Genomic DNA, 7,612 nt, shown 5'->3' on the forward strand with positions numbered 1-7,612 from the left:
ATCCCACAACACAACACACCCTGGGACAGAACCCTTGGAAGTTACAAACATTTGTATCTGGTTGATTTGATAAATGGCCTTGAATAAGCCTCCAATCCTTGAATAAGCCTCCGCGTGGGCTGCAGTTAAACCATCACTGAAGGGTGGCTTTATTCCCTAGAGGAGAGTGCTCAGATCACTGGCCCTCCCCCCAGCTCTCAGGTCATGAACAAACAGGAGCTGGGAGCTGGGGCCTGGTTCCAGGATGAGGTGGGGGAGGAATTGAAGTTGTTTCCAGCCCTCCATTCAGGCCTCTGTGGTCCTCACTCTTCCTTGGGAGTTGCTTTGCTTGGAGACCCAGAGAGATGCTTCTGGGTACAGAGTCGGACTTACCCTCAGGCTCACATAAGGAAACTTGTGTGAGCATGCTCCGTGGGTCAGAAAGAACCTGCTCGGCTGTTCAGCAGTTCTGGAAGCTCTGAAGGGCCGCCCTTTGGTTTAATGAGCTCTAGACAGCTCACACCACCCGAGCAGGTGGGCCTTTGACCTTCACTCAGCTGGCTCCCTGTGGGGAGACAAACTGAAATGCTTCTGGGTCAATATGGCCCCTTTCCTGTGAACATAAAGCAAACTGGAAACTCACAAGAAAACTCAAGTCCCATGAGTGCACAACCATGGGACAAAAGCAGTGGTCTTTCTCCCGTGGTCAAGGAGGACGTTTGCTGGTGTAATGCAGGAAGTGTCATGGTGTTCGTGGCCCTGAAGTAATTCCCACAGATGGATCTAGGGCTAAGCTTGGTCACATTTCTGGGAAATGAAGTGCTTCTTCTGTAATCACAGAATACGTGAAGTGGAAGGGGTTTTCGCTAGCAATAGGCCCAGTTCCTTCTTTGTAGGTGTGAAGAAACAGAAGCCCAGAGAAGGAGCAATAACTTGCCTAGCTATCTCACAGCAAGTTAGTGGCACAGGCGGGATGTGGATTCAGCTCTCCCAGCTCAGCAAACACATCAGAGCATTTGCTGTGTGCCTCGCATGGCTCCTAGGCACTTGGAAGACACTGAATAAGGTAGATGTGGTCTCTGCTCGCTCGAAGCTTCGCATCTACTTTTTACAGCTTTGAAATGGAGCATAATTCCAATCAAGCCTGGCAGAATCTTCAGAGCCCTGTTTCCACCAGCAGGTGGGAACTAAAATTAGTCCCGCTGCCCCGTGGCTTGGGCTAGTCCCCGAGCACAGACGAGCTTGTCAAGCTGCAGCCTTCCCCTTCAACTTGCCACCGTTCATCCACCAACAAATATTTCTCTCTTTTAAGAAACATTTGATTTATATTGTCTTTTCTTTTTCTTTCTTTCTTTCTTTCTGGCCGTGCCACTCGGCTTGTAGGATCTTAGCTCCCCGACCAGGGATCGAACCCGAGCCCTCAGCAGTGAAAGCGCCAAGTCCTAACCACTGGACTGCCAGGGAATTCCCTTAAAAACATTTTAAAACAATTTATTTGTTCAAATCAGGATCACTTCATTCATTGCAATTAATCAATACATTTCTTAAGCCTTTGAAAATCTCTCAGGTCCCCCTTTCCTCTCTCTCTTTCTCTCCTGTTTTCCTTTAGCGTTTGTCTTTTCCAGTTTCCCACAGTCTGGATTTTACTCGTGACAACATACTGCTTTGTTCCCTAGATTTCCTGTCAATTGGAAGTTAGAATTAGAAGCTTGATCAGGTTCAGATTCTATTCTTTTGGCCTATTCCTTCATAAATGGTGGCATGTAGGTCATCAGGAAGCATGCATTGTCTGCTTGTCACTCTTCACATGATGTTAATGCGACCGATGATCAAGGCCTGGACTCATTGATTTATTAGTGGATGCAAAGTCTTGACACCCCAAAATTCTGTCAGTCTCTCTTCATTTATTAGCTGGAATGCTTGCAGTAAAATGAATCTTCGCCTCATAATATATTTGGTTCCCCTGGGGTATGGTTTACGTAGGAAAGGAAGATAAATGCTTGATTCTTTCTTTCTACTCACCATTTTTCAGATGATTTAGTTACCTAACATCCTCAAAGGAGACCAGTGAATTTATTAATTTTTTTTCTTGTTTCGTTCTTTAAACTACATTATGATACTATGTATTGTCATGGATTTAAACGAAAAATGCTTGATCTCCTACTCCATGTCAGGCATTGTTCTAGGCATTGTTCTCGAATAAGTGCCTGAACAAGACAGATCTGGGCCCCTCCCTCGTGGAGTTGACCATCCAGGGCTTGTTCTATGACACGCTGTCCCACTCTGCTCCTTTAACAGGGGCTAGTGCACCAGGTGCTGACATATGACCATCCTGTGCAGAGCAAAGGAAATGAGCTGACAATTGCGTCGTCATGGGGTTTTCCTCAGTCCCTTCTCAGCATAATCTCTGCCCTCAAAGGCTCAACTTTTGTCACATCTCCTCGCTAATCTGTCCTGGCTGTTCATTTGAAGCAAGTTTTATGGAGGAAATTATTAAACAAGAACAATCTACGCCATGTGATTTCCTTCCCCTTCTGGATCTCCCAGAAATAGCCTCTGTTGCCAGTCTCTGTCCCACTCAAGCAGGTGGAAGGTTGGGCTTTTTCTAGAATGCTGTGGTCCAGGCATCTATGACCAGTCCCCATTACATCGCCTGCACCCCTCCCAGAGTGGATGGGGCCCTGCCGTGCATCTGTGAGGGAGCGTCTCTGCCGAGGAGCAAAAACCCAAGTTGCCGGTCCAAGACGCTCAGCCACCCAAAGCCATTGAGAGGAGCTGTTCGTCTCTCTAGTACGCCTGGCTGCGGTGAACAGATGATCTTTTCATTATTTATTTTGGTCCCATACACGCTTAGAATTTCGCTGCAAGGTCAAAGCAACAGCCCACACAAAAGTTGGCTAAACATGTAAGAGATGGAAAATGTTGATGGTGGCAGCTAAATATAGACACACATATGGGTGGATTCCGGAAACTGCAAAGCAGCGAGCCCGACACTGAGCCCCAGCCATATTCTGGACCACATTTTCAAACAGGTGGCCTTTGCATATTTAGAAAAGAATGTGGAACCCACACACTATTGGGCTTGAAAATGTTAAAGAGGAAACCTCTGAGCAGCTCCAGTCAAAGAGCGATGTTTGATGACGGGAAGCAGGAAGGCCACAGTGCTCCTTCTATAACAACACCTGCAGGAGGTGTTAAATACAGGACATCACGAGGATCGTGGAAAGTACTGAGAATGACTGAACCTACAGCATGGGTCATATTTTGCAACAGTGTTCTCAAACAAAAATAAAACCAACAACCTAGAATAGCTTAGAGTGGGTTTCTGATGCTGACTTTTTGGGTTTTTTAACATCTTTATTGGAGTATAATTGCTTTGCAATGGTGTGTTAGTTTCCGCTTTATAACAAAGTGAATCAGCTATACGTATACATGTATCCCCATATCCCCTCCCTCTTGCATCTCCCTCCCACCCTCCCTATCCCCCCCCTTCTAGGTGGTCACAAAGCACCGAGCTGATCTCCCTGTGCCATGCGGCTGCTTCCCACTAGCTATCCACCCTACGTTTGGTAGTGTAGATATGTCCATGCCACTCTCTCACTTCGTCCCAGCCTACCCTTCCCCCTCCTCGTGTCCTCAAGTCCATTCAAAAATATGGAACGCTTCACGAATTTGGGTGTCATCCTTGCACAGGGGCCATGATAATCTTCTCTATATCGTTCCAATTTTAGTATATTGGAAGCCAGCACCTAATGCTGACTTTTAATTCCTTCCTCACTTACAAAACAGTGAAGCCCCTGCTCCAGACTTTCTGGTCCAATAAGTATTCTTCCTTACCTGCACGTTCTAAGCTCTGCTGATCCTCTGTGTGTTCTAAACTGTATTGTCTTCCACGATAGTCTCATCAACAAAATGGTGAAACGTGGGCTGGATGATAACATTTAAGGAGGTTTGCACCTGGTACATTACCGCTACGCAGGGAATCGATTGATGGCTGCATCGGGCTGCAGGGAAGAGTGGGACCCTCCAGCCCTGTGCGGATGTACATTCTTTGTCAAAGAAAGATCAAGTAAAGAGAGTCCCTTGATCGTATTTGTTTATGAGCCCAAGCTGACAGGGCTAGCATGTCCAATTCTATACATGTAAATACACACAAACTCCTAACCCAAACCCATCAAGAGCTGGAAGAATTGACCTGTTCACATTCCTGCTCTGAAGGGGAGTCCCTGCTGGTTGAAGATCCCTCACTCTTATCTGCCTGATCTCTCCCCCAAAGAAAGAGAGGAGCACACACTTCTATAGCCCCTCTGTTCTCCCTCCAGGTAAGCCCCGGGAGAAAACAATAGCGGATCAGTATCCGTTTCATTCAAAGATCCTGGGAAAATGAAATTCTTCATAGAGATCATTTCATGTTAAAGCTCTCCATACCATACTCACTTGAGGTCTGAAGGAAGTCGGTGTAACAAAATACAATTTGAGCACAAATCTCAACATTCTTACTCTAATTGTTTGCTCGACAACAAGGCGTTGCTGTTAGGAAATTGGTTAGGTCAATCCTGTCGCTGACAAATCCATTACTGAGAAGGTAGGCCAAGGAGGATAAGGGAAGAGTGAATTCGAAATGCTGGCTCCGCTAAAACAGCCTCACCCTCAGCTGCCTCCCAGCCCGAATGGCCTAGGTTTACACAACTTAGATATTACATCCCTCCTCTGTTGTAGAAGCTGCTTCAATGACTTTGATAAATCTCCTTGAAGCTTTGGCCCACACAGCACTTGTCAAAGAAGATTCAAACAATTCCTTCACTTGACTTTCGCAAACTAGCCCATGAAAAATGCCCAAGGAGCATTGCCCGATGCTTGGTTGCAACTTCTAAGAAAGCAGCAAACTTTATGAATATATTGGTTGGGACTCACCCACTTTTCTTTTAGTAACTTAGGTCATTCGGACTAGGAAAGTCCTTGGGCTGAGGACACAGGAACACACAGATTCTCCTTGCCTCTCTCTCCCCAGTGGAACTCTTTATTGAACAGGTGGTTATATTTTTATTCCTGTATCTTATCAGAACCTTATTTTCCATGGAATGAAGAAGGCATTTGTTCAAACATTTTTGTATATACTTATCAGTTACGAGAAAAGTTGTGCCTTAATATACTCTGCCTGGAAAATACTTTCTAAGTCCAATAAGACGAAGTTGGCCTGAATTTCAATTCTAGCTTACAACTGGGAAGGAAAAACCCAGTTTATCCTGTTCTGAAATCAGAAAACCTAATAGACTTGGTAAATGCAAAACTTCATTTCTCTTTTCAGAGTCTCAGGAAAAAAAAAATTTGAAACACATGTACTGTGCCTGTACATGATCTTTTCCTACCCTCTCCCTTCCCTCTTTATTTCTCAACATTTTCACCTACACATATGAATAATTTCTTCTGGATTTAAAAATGAATGGCTAATTATATGTGGATTTCAGCATAGCATAAAGAAACCAGAAAAGGTTTCGAATGGTCTCTAAGTTCATTAATTAGGTTAACTTTGCTGAGTTCATGCTAGAGAAAGCAAAATCACAATGTATATTTTTACACACACATATATGCAGAGAGAAATCTCCCCAAAGGGTATACGAAGCACCTCCCACGCCATTTTTCCTCCCTCTGGTCACATCCAGGGCAGACTACCTTCAGATCTGTGGTGTCTCCTTAACAAGGAGGTGTCCTCCAGGAACAGTTTGTGGGGGGCTTCACAGGAGAGTTCATTGAAAGATTCATGACCGGGATCAAAGCTCTACACTCCCGTTCCATTTAGTCACTGAAAACGAGCAGGACTTCTTCATCGTTCACCAGTTATCAGAGAACATGGCCAAAGAGTGCGCCCCCTAGGGACACTGCAGACAGCACAGTTACAGTACTCAAGTGAGAAGATCAAGTACAGTCCTCAAGAGACAAAAACAAGAGCATGAGGCCCCAGCCAGAACAAAATGGAATTTGAAGCAATTACCCCACTCACTCAGCAACAAAATTAAAAAGACCCATTCAGTTTCATGAGGGTTTAAGACCCCCAAATGGGCATAAACCAAATGGCCTCCAGTCTCAGATCCCCTTTGGCTTCACTGCCATGCTGTCCAACGTGAGGCTCAGACCCACAGACTGCAGAGGCGGAAAGCCTCCAGGGCATTTCTTTTTTTTATTTTTTCTTTTTACTTTTATTTATTTTATTTTTTAACATCTTTATTGGAGTATAATTGCTTTACAATGGTGTGTTAGTTTCTGCTTTATAACAAAGTGAGTCAGCTATACATATACATATGTTCCCATATCTCTTCCCTCTTGCATCTCCCTCCCTCCCACCCTCCCTATCCCACCCCTCTAGGTGGTCACAAAGCACCCAGCTGATCTCCCTGGGCTATGGGCTGCTTCCCACTAGCTATTTTATGTTTGGTAGTGTATATATGTCCATGCCACTCTCTCGCTTCGTCCCAGCTTACCCTTCCCCCTCCCCGTATCCTCAAGTCCATTCTCTACGTCTGCGTCTTTATTCCTATCCTGACCCTAGGTTCTTCAAAACCATTTTTTTTTTTAGATTCCATATACCTCTGTTAGCATACGGTATTTGTTTTTCTCTTTCTGACTTACTTCACTCTGTATGACAGTCTCTATGTCCATCTACCTCACTACAAATAACTCAATTTCGTTTCTTTTTATGGCTAATATTCCATTGTATATATATGCCACATTTTCTTTATCCATTCATCTGTTGATGGACATTTAGGTTGCTTCCATGACCTGGCTATTGTAGATAGAGCTGCAATGAACATTTTGGTACATGACTGTTTTTGAATTATGCTTTTCTCAGGGTATATGCCCAGTAGTGGGATTGCTGGGTCGTATGGTAGTTCTATTTGTAGTTTGTTAAGGAACCTCCATAGTGTTTTCCATAGTGGCTGTATCAATTTACATTCCCACCAACAGTGCAAGAGTGTTCTCCAGGGCATTTCTATGGGAATCAGAAAGCCAGACCAAGTTTGCCCATATTTTCACACGAAACAGAGTACTAAGGTTGAACTTCCTAGTTCGGGAACTGAATTCAGAGAATCACCTAGCTCGCTGCTGAACACCCTGCAGATACCCACCTGCAAATTCATCAGGATTTGTATATGTCGATGATTCTGTATTTGTTGCATTCCAGTAAGTATTTGAGACCAGTAACTACGTAAAATCTTGCAGGTAATTTTCCCAGTAATTCCACAGATGGGCAAATGTGGCCCAACATATTGAAAATCTCACAGTAAATTTATTCATTGTATTTGTAGTTTCTTTCCTTTTCATTTTTTTGGGGGGGGTATTCGTAGTCTTTTAATATAAGCCACAATCAAAAGTGATGTTAACAATAAGGGCCACGCTCAAGCCCTTGGCTACCCTTTCCCAACTGTGTAGAACTAATGTAATCCATTGAGTTGTCTTTAAAACACTGACCTGTAGAGCAGGTCGAAACTTTAGAAGTCCCATTCAAACACTGAAGCATTACCTACACATAGCGGTTCTTCTGACCCAAAGACAGTTTGCAGAGTGGGTTGGTGGTGGCAGGCATCCCACTATGCCCCCCTTTCAACCTGTCTGAGCTCTACGTCCACATACATAG

At 44.3% G+C, this 7,612-nt stretch overlaps 1 non-coding gene across 1 annotated transcript; it reads right to left on the minus strand.

Annotated features, from left to right (window-relative positions):
• Positions 1-3,627: 3,627 nt before the first annotated feature.
• Positions 3,628-3,730, minus strand: LOC115848394 (U6 spliceosomal RNA). Its single transcript, XR_004037663.1, has one exon. It is a non-coding gene; the product is annotated as a U6 spliceosomal RNA (small nuclear RNA).
• Positions 3,731-7,612: the final 3,882 nt, after the last annotated feature.

This window comes from Globicephala melas, chromosome X (assembly GCF_963455315.2).
Source record: "Globicephala melas chromosome X, mGloMel1.2, whole genome shotgun sequence".
Classification (NCBI taxonomy): Eukaryota; Metazoa; Chordata; class Mammalia; order Artiodactyla; family Delphinidae; genus Globicephala; species Globicephala melas.